Here is a 12824-nt window from a genome sequence, read left to right as displayed (position 1 = left end):
TTCCTTACTATTCCTCAAACATGCCAAGCACAGTCGTGCCTCAGGGACTTTGCACCTACTATTCCTTCTGCTTCAGAACACACCCTCCCACCCCATCTCCACTCTCCCAGAACACACCCTCCCACCCCATCTCCACTCTCCCAGATATCCAATGGCTTGTTTCTCACTTCAAGGCTCTGCTCAACCGACATCTTATTAGAGGGGACTTCCCTGATCATCTACCACATTCCCTCACCTCTTCATCTTGTTTTGTTATTCTCCAAAGCATTTACCACCACTTGACAACCCATATATTGACTTATTTATTCATCTCTCTCCCCCACTAGAAAGTAAAGTACGTAAGGGAAAGAACTTTGTTCTCTTCCTACTTCCTAGAACAGTGCCTTCAACTTAGAAGGTGTTATACAAATATTTGCTGAAAATGAATGTATGGATTCTTTGCCCTTTCACATTACCCTCTAGTCACACCAGAGGCTGCCCTTCCAGAGCACAAGTTCAAGCCCTGTGCCTTTTGTACCTGTTCCCAATACCTGGGCTGTCCTTACCTCATTCCGCAAAATCCTCTTACCCCAAGCCCAGCTCAAACGCTGTCTCCTCAGTCAGGCCTTCCTCAATTTCTCCTCTATATTCCTGATGCACTTGATTCTTTTATCATAATTAACCCACTTATAGTCACTACATGTTTATCTTCCTAGATAACTGTAAGTTGCTACTGAACAAAGACTTCTACTCACCTCTGTATCCCCATGCCCTAACAACAAACCTATAAGGCTCTCGGTGTTTACTGAAACAATTTGTTTTCTGAGTCTCTACCAATTGTAGGGAGTGGATAGTATAGTCTCCTCCTCATTATCAGTGAGCCTGGCATCTGTGTGAGGGGCTTATAGCAGAGGAAGTCACCAAAGGATCATAACTAAGGTCCTGAGACTGCAATGGCAGAGAGCTTGGTGAAGTTAGCTCACTGCAGGCAGAAGACCCACAGAGGAGTCAGCATATGCAATGGACTACACTTGGTATAACATGTGAACAATCAAGGTTTACAAACGTGTTCTCATGCACTTGTAAGGATCTTCTAGCCCACGGGGAACAGACAGAACACACACACAAAGGAGCCTGGAGGAAGCAAGTAGGCCGGCAGATGCACCCTAACATCTTACGAGGTAACATTTCTGTGACTACAGCTTACACAAATCAGATAATTTGCCTCCTTTCTAGACACCCTGGTTATCACACGCAAGGCCAATCCTCTCATGTTTTAAAGCTAAAGTACAGGGACAATCTGTGAATAGGGCTTAAGATATTTAAGAGCTAGTACCTGCATTAAGCAACCAGGTTATAGAATGAAAATTTATCTTGAAATTCCAGTCTCTTCCTCTCTCTCTCACCTCCTTTCCCCTATCTTCCCACCTCATCTCTATTCCTTCTCCCCTACTCCCTGTTTTATGTATATACGTGCATCATTTTATATATACACGGAATATTTACTGTCTGTTACATTTATTTAATAAAGTGCACACTCCTCAGGCTCAATTTAGAAAGAGGACAAAATGAACACTTTCACATGGGCCTCAGTGGTGTTCCAAAGACAAAAGATTCCTCCGCCTTAAAACACGGCAAACACCATGTTCCTTCTGATAGACAGATGCTAGAAAAAGGCGTGTGGATCCTTAAAATTCACACGCTTTTAAGACCTACTATCAACAGAGTAGATCCTAAAGCAGAAACAATAAAACACCAGCCTTTTAAGTTCTTCCTGCCTGAAGATGAGAATAAGAGGTGGTAGTGTACTTCCTCACTTGCACCCAAAGTGTAAAGGCAGCAAAAATATCTTAAACAAGTATGATGAGGAAGCCACTCTTCTGGTCCACTTGTTTTGCTTTGCCTCTAGGGATCTGTCTCACTGCGAACCTTTGCTTTATGTTTTCTCTTTTATATACGCTAAGAACCTGAGAGTCTTAACCTTTTCTTCCACCTCTCAACCAATAAATAGGACAAAAGAACATTTTTATTTTTTTATGTATTTTCCATTCAAATTTTTAAAAAAGAGATAAGTAAGCTAGTTCAGTTCATATTTCTCACAAAATCACTTTCCAAACTAAACTAAATTGTTTGTGACCATGAACAGGGAAAACACCATCCTCTATTAGCACCATCTGACATTTCCACCTTAATATTACCAAGCACAACAGGCCTAATGTCAGAAGTATTAAAAATGTTAAAAATCCCCAACCCAACTCAAAATGCATACCAAAGTTCTGGTAAAGGAAAACAAAAACAAAAACAACTCACCATTATCTTTATTTTCTTTCAGAAACCCATTAACAGCACATTGGAATTTAAAACTAGTGTCGTCATCTGGCACCTGATGCCCAATTGTACAAATTTTAAATAAGGAATAGTTTATGGTAAGTCCTAAAAGGCAAAACCATGAAAATATGTATTATTTCCTTTGTAGGGAAAGAATAAAATATTCATTAGAGAAGGCAGAATATAAACCAGGAGAGTACATTAAACTTAGTATGTCAGTCATTCTGATAAGAGCCATTTTTTCCAAAGCTGCTTTAACCAGTAATTATCACTTGATTTTCATTAAAACTGCAGAATGGACAGTTACTAGGCATGCAAAAGGAAAAGCAAATCTATGTGAATGAATGCACATGTAACTCAAAATGATATAAACAGTTCTACCTACATTTATGTTCTATCTTACATTTCAAGGGCCATAAAGCAGCTGTGATTTAAGTAGAACAGTAGAATAGAGTCAGAAGAACTTGGATTCGAATTAGGAAATAGAGCAAATTTCAGGCATTGTTGACAACTGGTATGCCTGGCATGGGAGAAATAGACTATCAATAGAAGACAGAAAAGGATAAGTGAAAATTCTCTAGTTCTGAATTTAAATGGAAAGTAGCAGTATGAACCTATGACATATTTTAAAAATATTAAAAACAAACATACATATTTCCTAGCTCTGACCACTGAAAAAGTCTAGAAAAAACTGATGTCATGTCAAAAGGACTCAGGAGTCACTGAGAAGCTCCAACTGGCCAAAGATAGGGCCTCAGTTAGAATAATAACTGTAACGGAGTCCACGGTGATATGAATAAATAAATTTTACAAAACTGGTCACCACTGGAGGATATTTGTGAATCAACTCATTATTTTGAAAACTGTTAAACAAAAGAAGAGAATCATGCCTCTACAACTGGGCAACCAAATAGCTGATGAGGGGAATCTTCTCCCCATAGAAATATACCCAGCTAATAAGTGAAAAAAAAGAACAACAGAATTCACCAATATTTGAAGCCTCAAGTGAAATAATGGATGTAGGTATGAATCATCAGTGACTGCTAATATCACAGAAAGAGACAATTATATGTCTCCATGGAAGAACACATCATCACCTACGAAACTGTCTTGCCAAAACAAAACATGCAAGCTTCATTCTGATCAACTACCAATTTACAGGAAATAAAAGAATTGAAGAATATGTTAACAACACATGGAATATAATCATCAAAATCTAGATCGGACAAATTACCTGGTTTCTTTAAAAATAAAATTCAAGGAGGAAAAAAAAAGTGAGAGAGATATGGAGGGAGAACCAAGAGATTAAACAAGACTTAAGAGACCTAACAATCAACGGCAATCTGTGGACCTTATTTGGATCTAATTCAAAATTCTTAAAAACAATTTTTTATGACATTGAGGAGACAGCTGCAAATTTGAGCACTCGCTTGGTATTAAATATTAAAAAATGATATTAAGGAATAAAAGTCCGATATTTTAAATACACATACCCAAAATGTATAGCTGGGGCTTCCCTGGTGGCGCAGTGGTCAAGAATCTGCCTGCCAATGCAGGGAACACAGGTTCGAGACCTGGTCTGGGAAGATCCCACATACCGCGGAGCAACTAGGCCCATGAGCCACAACTACTGAGCCTGTGCGTCTGGAGCCTGTGCTCCACAACAAGAGAGGCCGCAATAGTGAGAGGCCCGTGCACCGTGACGAAGACTGGCCCCCGCTTGCCGCAGCTAGAGAAAGCCCTCGCACAGAAACGAAGACCCAACACAGCCAAAAAATAAATAAACTAAATAATTAATTTAAAAAAATGTATAGGTGTAATTACACGTTGTCTCGGAGCTGCTTCAAGATAATATGGAAAGGGGTGAAACAGGTGGGGATATAGATAAAACATGACAGCCATCAGTTGGTAAATAATAAAGCTGGATGGGTTCGTGGGTATACAAGGAACACTTACAGTATTTTGTATACTTTTGTATATGTTTAAAATTTGTGATAATTGTTTAAAAACAAGACGACACTGTAGAAAACAGTTTGGCAGTTTCTCAAAGGCTAAACGTAGAGCTACCGTATGATCCAACAACTCTGCTACTACCTACACTGCACATCTAAAAGAACTGAAAGCAGGGATTTGAGCAAATATTTGTACACCAATGATCACAGCAGCATGATTCACAATAGCTACAAGGTGGAAACAACGCAAGTGTCAATCAACCGATGAATAACAAAATATGGTATATACACACAGTGGGATTTATTAAGCCAAAATAGGAATGGCATTTTGTTACATGCTATAACATGGATGAACCTTGAAAACAATAGGTTTAGTGAAATAAGCCAGACATAGAAGGATAAATATTGTAGATTCCACTTACACGAGGTACCTAGAATAGGCAAATACACAGACAGAAAATAGAATAGCGGTTACTAAGGGCAGGTGGGAGGGAAAATGGGGTTGTTACTGTTTGATGTTTACAGAGTTTTTGTTGAGGATGATGAAAACGTTTTGGTTATAGACAGTGGTGACAGTTACACAACACTGTGACTGCATTTAATGCCACTGAACTGCATATTTATAAATGGTTAAAATAAATATGATTTATGTATATTTTACCACAGTAAAAAAAAGAGGAATAACTCAGTTGAAATTTCAATTCTTCCTTGTCCGAGACTCAGTTTCATCGTCTTTAAAATTCGTAATTGTAGTTGTCTATCCTCTGAGCTTACTGCAGAGTAAGCACTCAGTAGGAGGTATCAGTACTACTTCCACTTCAACAGCAAAGGACTCTTGTGAAGATTAACTAAGTCAATGGATATGAAAGAACCTTATAAATGGCAAACTGCTATACAAATGTTAATATACATTAGGTGTTACTGTCTCCCAAGGCCATGGAACAGGTCAGAAGAAGGATAATTCTTTTGCACTGGTATGTCCTACATGGGCCAAGAGAACACATGGGTTTCTGTATTATATCAGAATATATTAGGAAAAGAAAGCATAAAAGTTAGAGAACAATTGTCTTTAACAGTGATGCTTAAACATGCTCAGGCAACAGCTTAAAATAAGTGCTAAAGACATAATGGACATACCTTTCTTTCCTTTTAGGCTACTACTATTCTTACTAAAAGTTTACTTCATTTTCAAAATACAGAACATGGAAGCTTATAGACTTTCTTAAGCATATCTACAGCCTACTGCTGAATACTATAGTTCAATTCATATCTTTAATCTAATTTTGAAACAGCAATTACAAATGCGTATTTAAGGAAAGGACTAGCTTCCCTTTTTGAACCCATGAAAGAAGGCCAGGATTCACCTTAGCATAAGATGATAACTACTGAATTACTATGAATTATTACAGTATTAGAAAGAAGGTCATTTTCAATTACGGGTTCCATTTACCTCTGGCTTACAATTAGCAGCGAGCATATGTTAAGTCAATAATCAGCCCAAGTTCTTCATTGTGTTCTTGGAGTTTGTTAAGGGGGGAAAAACATTCTTCTGGAGCAAGATTCTTTTCAAAACTCTGTCAGAAAGAATAAAATAAGAAAGAACATGTGTTTAAAATCCTTTATTATATTATCCATTTATTCAAACCCTGTGATGCTAACATATGAGATTCAAAGTAAAGTTTTTTCCTCTGGAGTTTACATGCGGTATTACGATCCTTTCTTCCAGAGAGATTAGATGGAAGAAAATAAGCTCACTTCTATATAGTTATTTCTATATCTGTTTATTTCATGTTGGTCTCCTAACCAGACTGTAAACTCGCAGAAGGTAGGGACTACATCAATTTTGCCTACCGCTGTACTGCCAGCTCCAAGCAGAGTGCCTGTAAATAGACACATAAATAAATACTTCTTGAATATCTACCTATATGAAGGATGGCTTTCACTGCCTAAATATTCTTTTATGTATTTGGCTTATTTATGTACTCTGTTCGATTGATCTATTTGGTTATTCAAGTGCCAGCAACACACTTTTCTTTTTAAATTAGGAGACTATCATTAGAGCAGTTTGAGATTCACAGCAAAACTGAGCAAAAAGTACACAGTTCCCACTTATACCCTCTCTCCTTCATCCCACACAGCCTTCCCCATTATCAACATGCCATACCAGTGTGCTTCATTTGTGAGAATTCATGAACCAACACTGACACATCATTATCAACCAAAGTCCATAGTTTATTGCATTCATGGTACAAGTAACCGACTATTCCTTTATTTCTAGTATAGTCATCCCCAAACATTTACATACTGAGATACATATTACTTTCTTATAAATTACATTATTTTTTACTTATAGTTAGGGCATTCCACTGGTTTTGTTTTTTTTAAATTAAGTACAAAAGTAGGTTGTATTTATCTATGAATTCCATTTCTGGATAGTAAAGGCGGTATTAAAAAGTATTTGCTATAAAAAGGGAAAATGGAGTATGATGAGGTTGAGAGCCAGGGCTTTATATGGTGAATTCAGATTTCTGGAAGAATACGGTATTAACTTTTGCTTACCTTTTATAAAGGAACTTTGAATGCAGTGAAACGAGTCCCAGGCATCCGCTGTCCAACTGGGAGATAGTCTTTCCACCTATTAATATATATTTTGTTAGGCAAATTTTATGTTAGGCTGTCTCCCTGCATAGGATGAATGCGCCTTGAAAATGGAAATCATATCCCTCTATAGTAGTTCCCTCTTCTTTCTGCTTTGCACTTTGCTGCTCCACTTATTCAACCCCACCTTGTAATAAGCTATACTTCCCTCGTTCCTGTTTTCCCATCTTGAAAACAGATAAAAGGCAACAAAACAATGCAAAGGTCTCAACAAATTAGGGATATCTAAAACCAGAGATGCCCAGAACTTCTGTATCTCTAATAAAACCTAGCCTGGTGTTGACTACTATGGTATCATTAATACATGCATGTTGACTGAAATAGTTTGAACTCAATTCTTCCCCTTCACAGTTTAGTTTTAGTCCTCACACAAAACCTGATAATAAAATTCTTTAATGCTAGGAATCACAGTGAAAGATAATAACTGAACCGACTTCTGTAAGATGAGTTAGAACTAAGGTTAATTCAGTGTATCTGAAGCATAGAAAGTGAGGGCAATAGTGGCACAAGATAGGGCTAGAGAAGCAGAGAGGATTCTAGACCACGCAGAGTCTTAAAGGCCAACAGTTTGTTTTCTATTCTCGAAACAATGATTTTGAGCGATGTCTATGAGCAATGTTCCAACTTGCTTTTAAGGTTTCTTGTGTGAAGGATGGATTGGAAGGAAACAAGAAATATGGACACTACTTAGGACCTAATTGCAGCACACAGGCAAGTTCAGTATTAGGATGTTGAGGAAGAGGTGACAGATTCGGAAGAAATTCAGGAGATAAACCGAAGCGGGCTTAATGGGGTATGAGACGGAGGAAAGGATGGTCTTAGGGAATTAAAGGGTTTACTGCACACATGAGCAAAGTCTCAAAATTAATCATTTGAACGTACAGAGGTAGATCTCTCAAATGACACCGGTTAGGAAGCAACAGTACGCCCTTTATCATTCCTAGAGACAACACAAATCAACTGTTTCGATGGAAAATTCGGCGGTACCGGTGCGTTTTTTCACTCAAACTTAGTTCCAGTGACTATTACTCACATTTTCTGTGCCAAAACAACACAGCTTGAGGAATTGAAGGGGATTCCATTTTGGTAATTAAGGAGTGTCCCCAATACTGACAGTCCCATCTTAAAAAGCAGTCCCCCTGCATTTTACCCGAGGAGCTATGGCCAGAGCCTCCCTTTTAAAACAATGGGGGGAAATCAGAACATCACACACTGTCCCTTTCAGCTACTGTGAACTGAGCCGCGAGACGACCAATAACCCCTAGCACAGCGCGGACGGGGCAGCGCGCGGGGGCAACAGTCACAGGAGACGGCACAGGAGACGAAGCCCAGGCGCAGGGGCTCTGGGCTCCACCGGCAACGCCCAGCGGCCAAGGCGTATTACCTTTCCGGGATGTGCTTTCCGCCCTTCCTCCTGGCCGACGAACGTCCGGAAAAGCCGCGACGCTGACCCCAGCGCCCACGGGCATGATGCCCCTGGCTCATGTGACCCCCCAAGATGCCGCCCACCCAACGCCAAGAGTGCTGAAGTCGCCAACCCGGCGCCCCCGGTTCCAGCACAAAGCCCCGAACCACAAGCGCCTAGGCACAAGCCCACACAGATCGCGGACCTCCTTCTATTGCGCATGCGCCACCGCCCGTCCAGATGACGTCCTCACGCCGAGACGCTTCATTAGTAAAGAGGAGTCTGACGCCTGCAATTCCCTCCTTGCCGGAAGATGGTAGCAGGGGTCCATTAGCTCGTTTGTGCACCCTTCAGAACTCCAATCATATGGGACATGGAAAGTTGTCCCACTCTCCCAGTATCTTGTGTGGTTCTTTCAGATATTTCCCAAGTGCTTACGTTCACACTTGTTGTATCTTGTATGTAAGTATTTCTACGTAATGGAGATCCTGTATTTTATACAAGAGCAGCATACTATACATAGTCTACAATCTGTCTTGGATAGGGATTTTGCCAGTCAATTTTTGCATACATCCATTCCATTCTCTTTAATAGCTGCGTCACATTACATACTTTACATGGTCAGTCCAATATTGACGGACTTTTAGTTGTTTTCAGTTTGGGGGTATTTTGTTTGTTTTGTTTGTTTGTTTTTGTCCTCTGTTATAGATAGGCTGTAATGTGAACCTCTTTATACATGTGTATAGCTATATACAAATTTCTAGACATAGAAATTCTGGAATGAAAGAGATGCAAACTTAAAATATTGAAAGATTTTCAATCCATCTAATCTGCCTAATCAACCTTCAAAGATACTCTATCAACTTATACTCCACTCACAGTGAAACATTTATTGGGTTTCTATTATGTGCCTGGTATCATGCTGGAGGTTGACAGTATGGATTTACATTTTAGACAATACCAAAATATGCCTGAGAGAGATAAGAGTGGAGCTCAAGTATAACATTTCCTCACAGTATCAGGCATAGGGATCTGTACCTGTTAGAAAAACTATGAATCCTGCCACAAGTGGAACAGCAAAGAACAGCATGTCCTACAGTAGGTCTGAAGGTATAATAGCATACTAAATTCCATTGTTACTTATAATAACCTATATTTTTTGTTAGTTTTACTTTTCAGTTTCTAATTTCTGAAAGTATCTGACATACACTGTTAGTAATCTTCTTCACAACAATTTGAGCTGGGTAAACTGAGTCAGGAAGGTCAGAATTATTGAATGAATGAATGAATGAGTAAAAAGTTCAGTAGCTTTAACATATCTGGGACAGTCAATAGTCTAAACAAGTTTCAATCCACAAGCATTTATTTACAATTCTGAAAACTTCCACATAATTACAAATGGGACAATAGTAGTCAATTACTACTTGGATAAAGAAAAGATACAAGTTAGCACAACCTAGTTCACAAACTTACAATTAGGCACATTCAACTTGGTGCTAAGTCATAAAATATTGTTTTACAATTTATGAAAAATATCCAATAGGCGTGTAATGGCCAAAAAGTACAAATGATACAAATATCTATAGACATGACAATGCACAAATTGTGACATAAATCTATCAGAAACTAGAAAATCTATGTTGGTCTTATAGTTCCAGCTTGCTAAAAGATACAGGCTTTGGGTGGGAACACAAAAAGATCCAGACCTGGCCATAACGGGGTTTCCAGAAAGTACGGAAACTAGCAAAGAGTAGGCCTCTGGATGGGAGTGGGTCCAATATGAGATGAAATAATGCCTTAATGGGTATGTAGTATGCTGGGATGGAAAATATAGGAGCAAGGGATATTTGGAGAATCAGACAGCTAAGTATTTGACACTAACAAAATCTACCAGTATCTCATAAGGCCTCAGGTACCATGCAAGGGTTTGAGGGATTCCAGTATTTAATTAAATCAAAGTATGACAATGGGAGGAATTAAGGACAGCCTCAGGGATAGATGAACTGGGGATGTTACACCAAGACCTGTCTCAGTTAACCTGATGGGTTCAAAATGCAGGAAGTGGGTATACGGGACAAGACAATACCCTAACTGTAAGAATAAAGGTTTAGGTCAGGGTAGGGCCTCATGTTCCTAAGTGTTGAAATAGAGCTCTTTAGTTTCTTCCTCCTACATGTAAGATTCTTTTAGAGGTTAAGATGATGCTGGGCCTGCAAGCTAAATTTAAATGGCTGGAACTAGGGAGAGAAAATAAGTTACATAGGCTCGGAACCAGGAAAAGCCTAACTAACGGTTTGCCTAACTAAATAGAATTGAATGTTGGAACTGAATATTTTAATATGTAAACATTTTACTGATACCAAAATGTGTCTTACCACACTCCCCCCAATCTCACACCACCCACCCTAACCTGCAGTGCCTATGGGTCCCTTGATTTCCATGGAAATATAGAGAAAAGAGACACTGATCTGGCTTGCAGGTATTTAGTGAGTTGTTAGCCTCACATCACATATTATTATCATGTAAGTAGGCCATCTGAAGTAGGAAGCTTAGGGGAAAAATCTTGAAAAACACTTAAAAGCTTAAGCCACATCTCTATACTACAACACCTTTCACAATTTCTTCTCAGGTAAGCATCATCCCCATCAGTAAAAAAACTCGTATCTCATAATAGGAAAAACAGGCCTAAATATTAAATGTGTGTCTTTGGAGGTCCCATCTATGGGATATCTTCCTGGTACTAGAAAATCCCCAGAAAGATCAATCTTTGCACCCCTCCCTGAAAGCTCACCACCAAGGAAAATGACTAGATCCATAGATTTCCTCCCTCAAACCAGCTTACCTCACACATAAATCATTAGCAACTCAGCCTTTACTCACATTATCACAGTCACAAGAATGGTTAGGGAGCAAAGCACTAACCACGGGAACTAAAACAGAGGTTACCCAGGCCAAGTTGGGCTGATGGCAGATATCTGCTCCTTATGCTTCGGTGCATAATGCGACTCGCCGCAATGCCTTTTTCACAGACCCTTTTTAAAGTTTCTCCACAAAATCCAACAGGTCATGTTCGTTCATGATGCTTCAAGAAAAATAATCATCAAGACAAAAACATGCAATATGTCTTACAATGTTGGAGCCCTTAAAAATATGACAAGGAAATAACCATGTAGACAAAACCAGAGCATTTAAAATAATCTGTATTCTACAAACATACCAGTGAATCCTATTAATATGGTAATATGACATAAAACAAAATGAGAAATATATGTAAGACTGTTCCCTTTAGTGTACAGAATTCATGGCAGTTGCTGCACTATCGAGCTACTTACATCTATGACTGTCTGTTCTGGTAATACAAAATGAAGCCAAAGTGTGTCAACTTGTTTCCCACAGAAACCAAAAAATCTACATGAATCTCTTTTCTCCTGTGCCCTTTCACCTTATCTGCTCCCAGTTCTCCACGAATGTCCTCTTCCTTCTCTAATTATTCTCCTCTTCATTTTGCTTGGCCTTGCACCCAAGCATGCAAGACAGAGAATCCTAGAGGTCCAAGATTCTAGAGTGGCTGTTTGCAAGGGGGAGGAGGAGATTACAGTAACTGCCACGCTGTATATACTTCTGTGCAAAGAAAAAGGGACAGTATTCAGAATGTCTCTCATATATAAAAGAGCTAGATGGCAGGATACCTGTGTGGCCCAAGGAATCAGAACTACCAAATTATGGGCAAAATAATTGCAACCAAAGGCTGGAAGAGGAAATGTCTGCAACCAGCTCTGTCTCCTAGCTCTCTGGTATTTGCGTCCAACGGGCAGAGTCTATTTTGTGAAGTATCAAGCACTGAAAAGAAGACTCCTGCTGCTTGAATTTGACAGGAAGTAACATTCATGAGGGTAAGAATGCAAGATCAAGGCTTGTCCTAGAAACAATGCCCATAATGGAAAAAAAAAAAAAAAAAAAAAAAAAGAAAGCAGAAGAGAAATGTAAGTCGCAAGTCCAACCTGGCCCAGCCTGGCCCAGCCCAAGGACGGTAGGAGTCAAGGAGACGAAATTAAAAGAGAAGAGCCTTGGACCACAACACTCTCCACAAGGTACACTCAACGAACTTCACCCTACACTTTAACCAAGTTACAAAAAGAGCTTCTTAATCCTTACTTTTGCTCCTTAAAAGCTGCTAAAAGTTCACTAATTAGACAGATATGATTTCAGAACAACTGTAATAGTTCAAACTAGATGGCTCTTGCCTTCCTAAGGATATTAATTAAATAAGATATATATAGCTCTAAGTATATGATACATAAAATATAATACTGTGTAAGATATAGGTAACTGTTAGTAAATTATATTAATGAATGTCTGTAAGAAATGTTGCAATGATTCCCCTAATGTAAGAGCCTGGGGGAGGTAAATCTGTCTTCTAGGATTTCCTCCCCAGAGCTCAGAAATTTAGGTGTTGTTTTAGCTCTCCTACACTCTGTCCACCCAACCCCACCTTCCTGTTT

The 12824-nt window shown here is 39.1% G+C and overlaps 1 long non-coding RNA gene across 3 annotated transcripts; it reads right to left on the bottom strand.

Annotated features, from left to right (window-relative positions):
• Positions 1-2289: 2289 nt before the first annotated feature.
• LOC116738919 lies at positions 2290-8520 on the bottom strand. Of its 3 annotated transcripts, XR_004345406.1 has the most exons (5): positions 8302-8520; positions 6819-6894; positions 5710-5833; positions 5170-5240; positions 2290-2412 (listed from the first exon to the last, which is right to left on the bottom strand). It is a non-coding gene; the product is annotated as an uncharacterized LOC116738919 (long non-coding RNA). The 3 variants fall into 3 exon arrangements; XR_004345404.1 differs by lacking the exon at positions 5170-5240; XR_004345405.1 differs by lacking the exon at positions 2290-2412 and having other exon boundaries at positions 4133-5240.
• Between the last annotated feature and the right edge of the window lie 4304 nt (positions 8521-12824).

Source organism: Phocoena sinus, chromosome 14 (genome assembly GCF_008692025.1).
Source record: "Phocoena sinus isolate mPhoSin1 chromosome 14, mPhoSin1.pri, whole genome shotgun sequence".
Classification (NCBI taxonomy): Eukaryota; Metazoa; Chordata; class Mammalia; order Artiodactyla; family Phocoenidae; genus Phocoena; species Phocoena sinus.
Note: the sequence above shows the minus strand (reverse complement) of the source record. Positions and strands in the feature narration are given on the sequence as shown.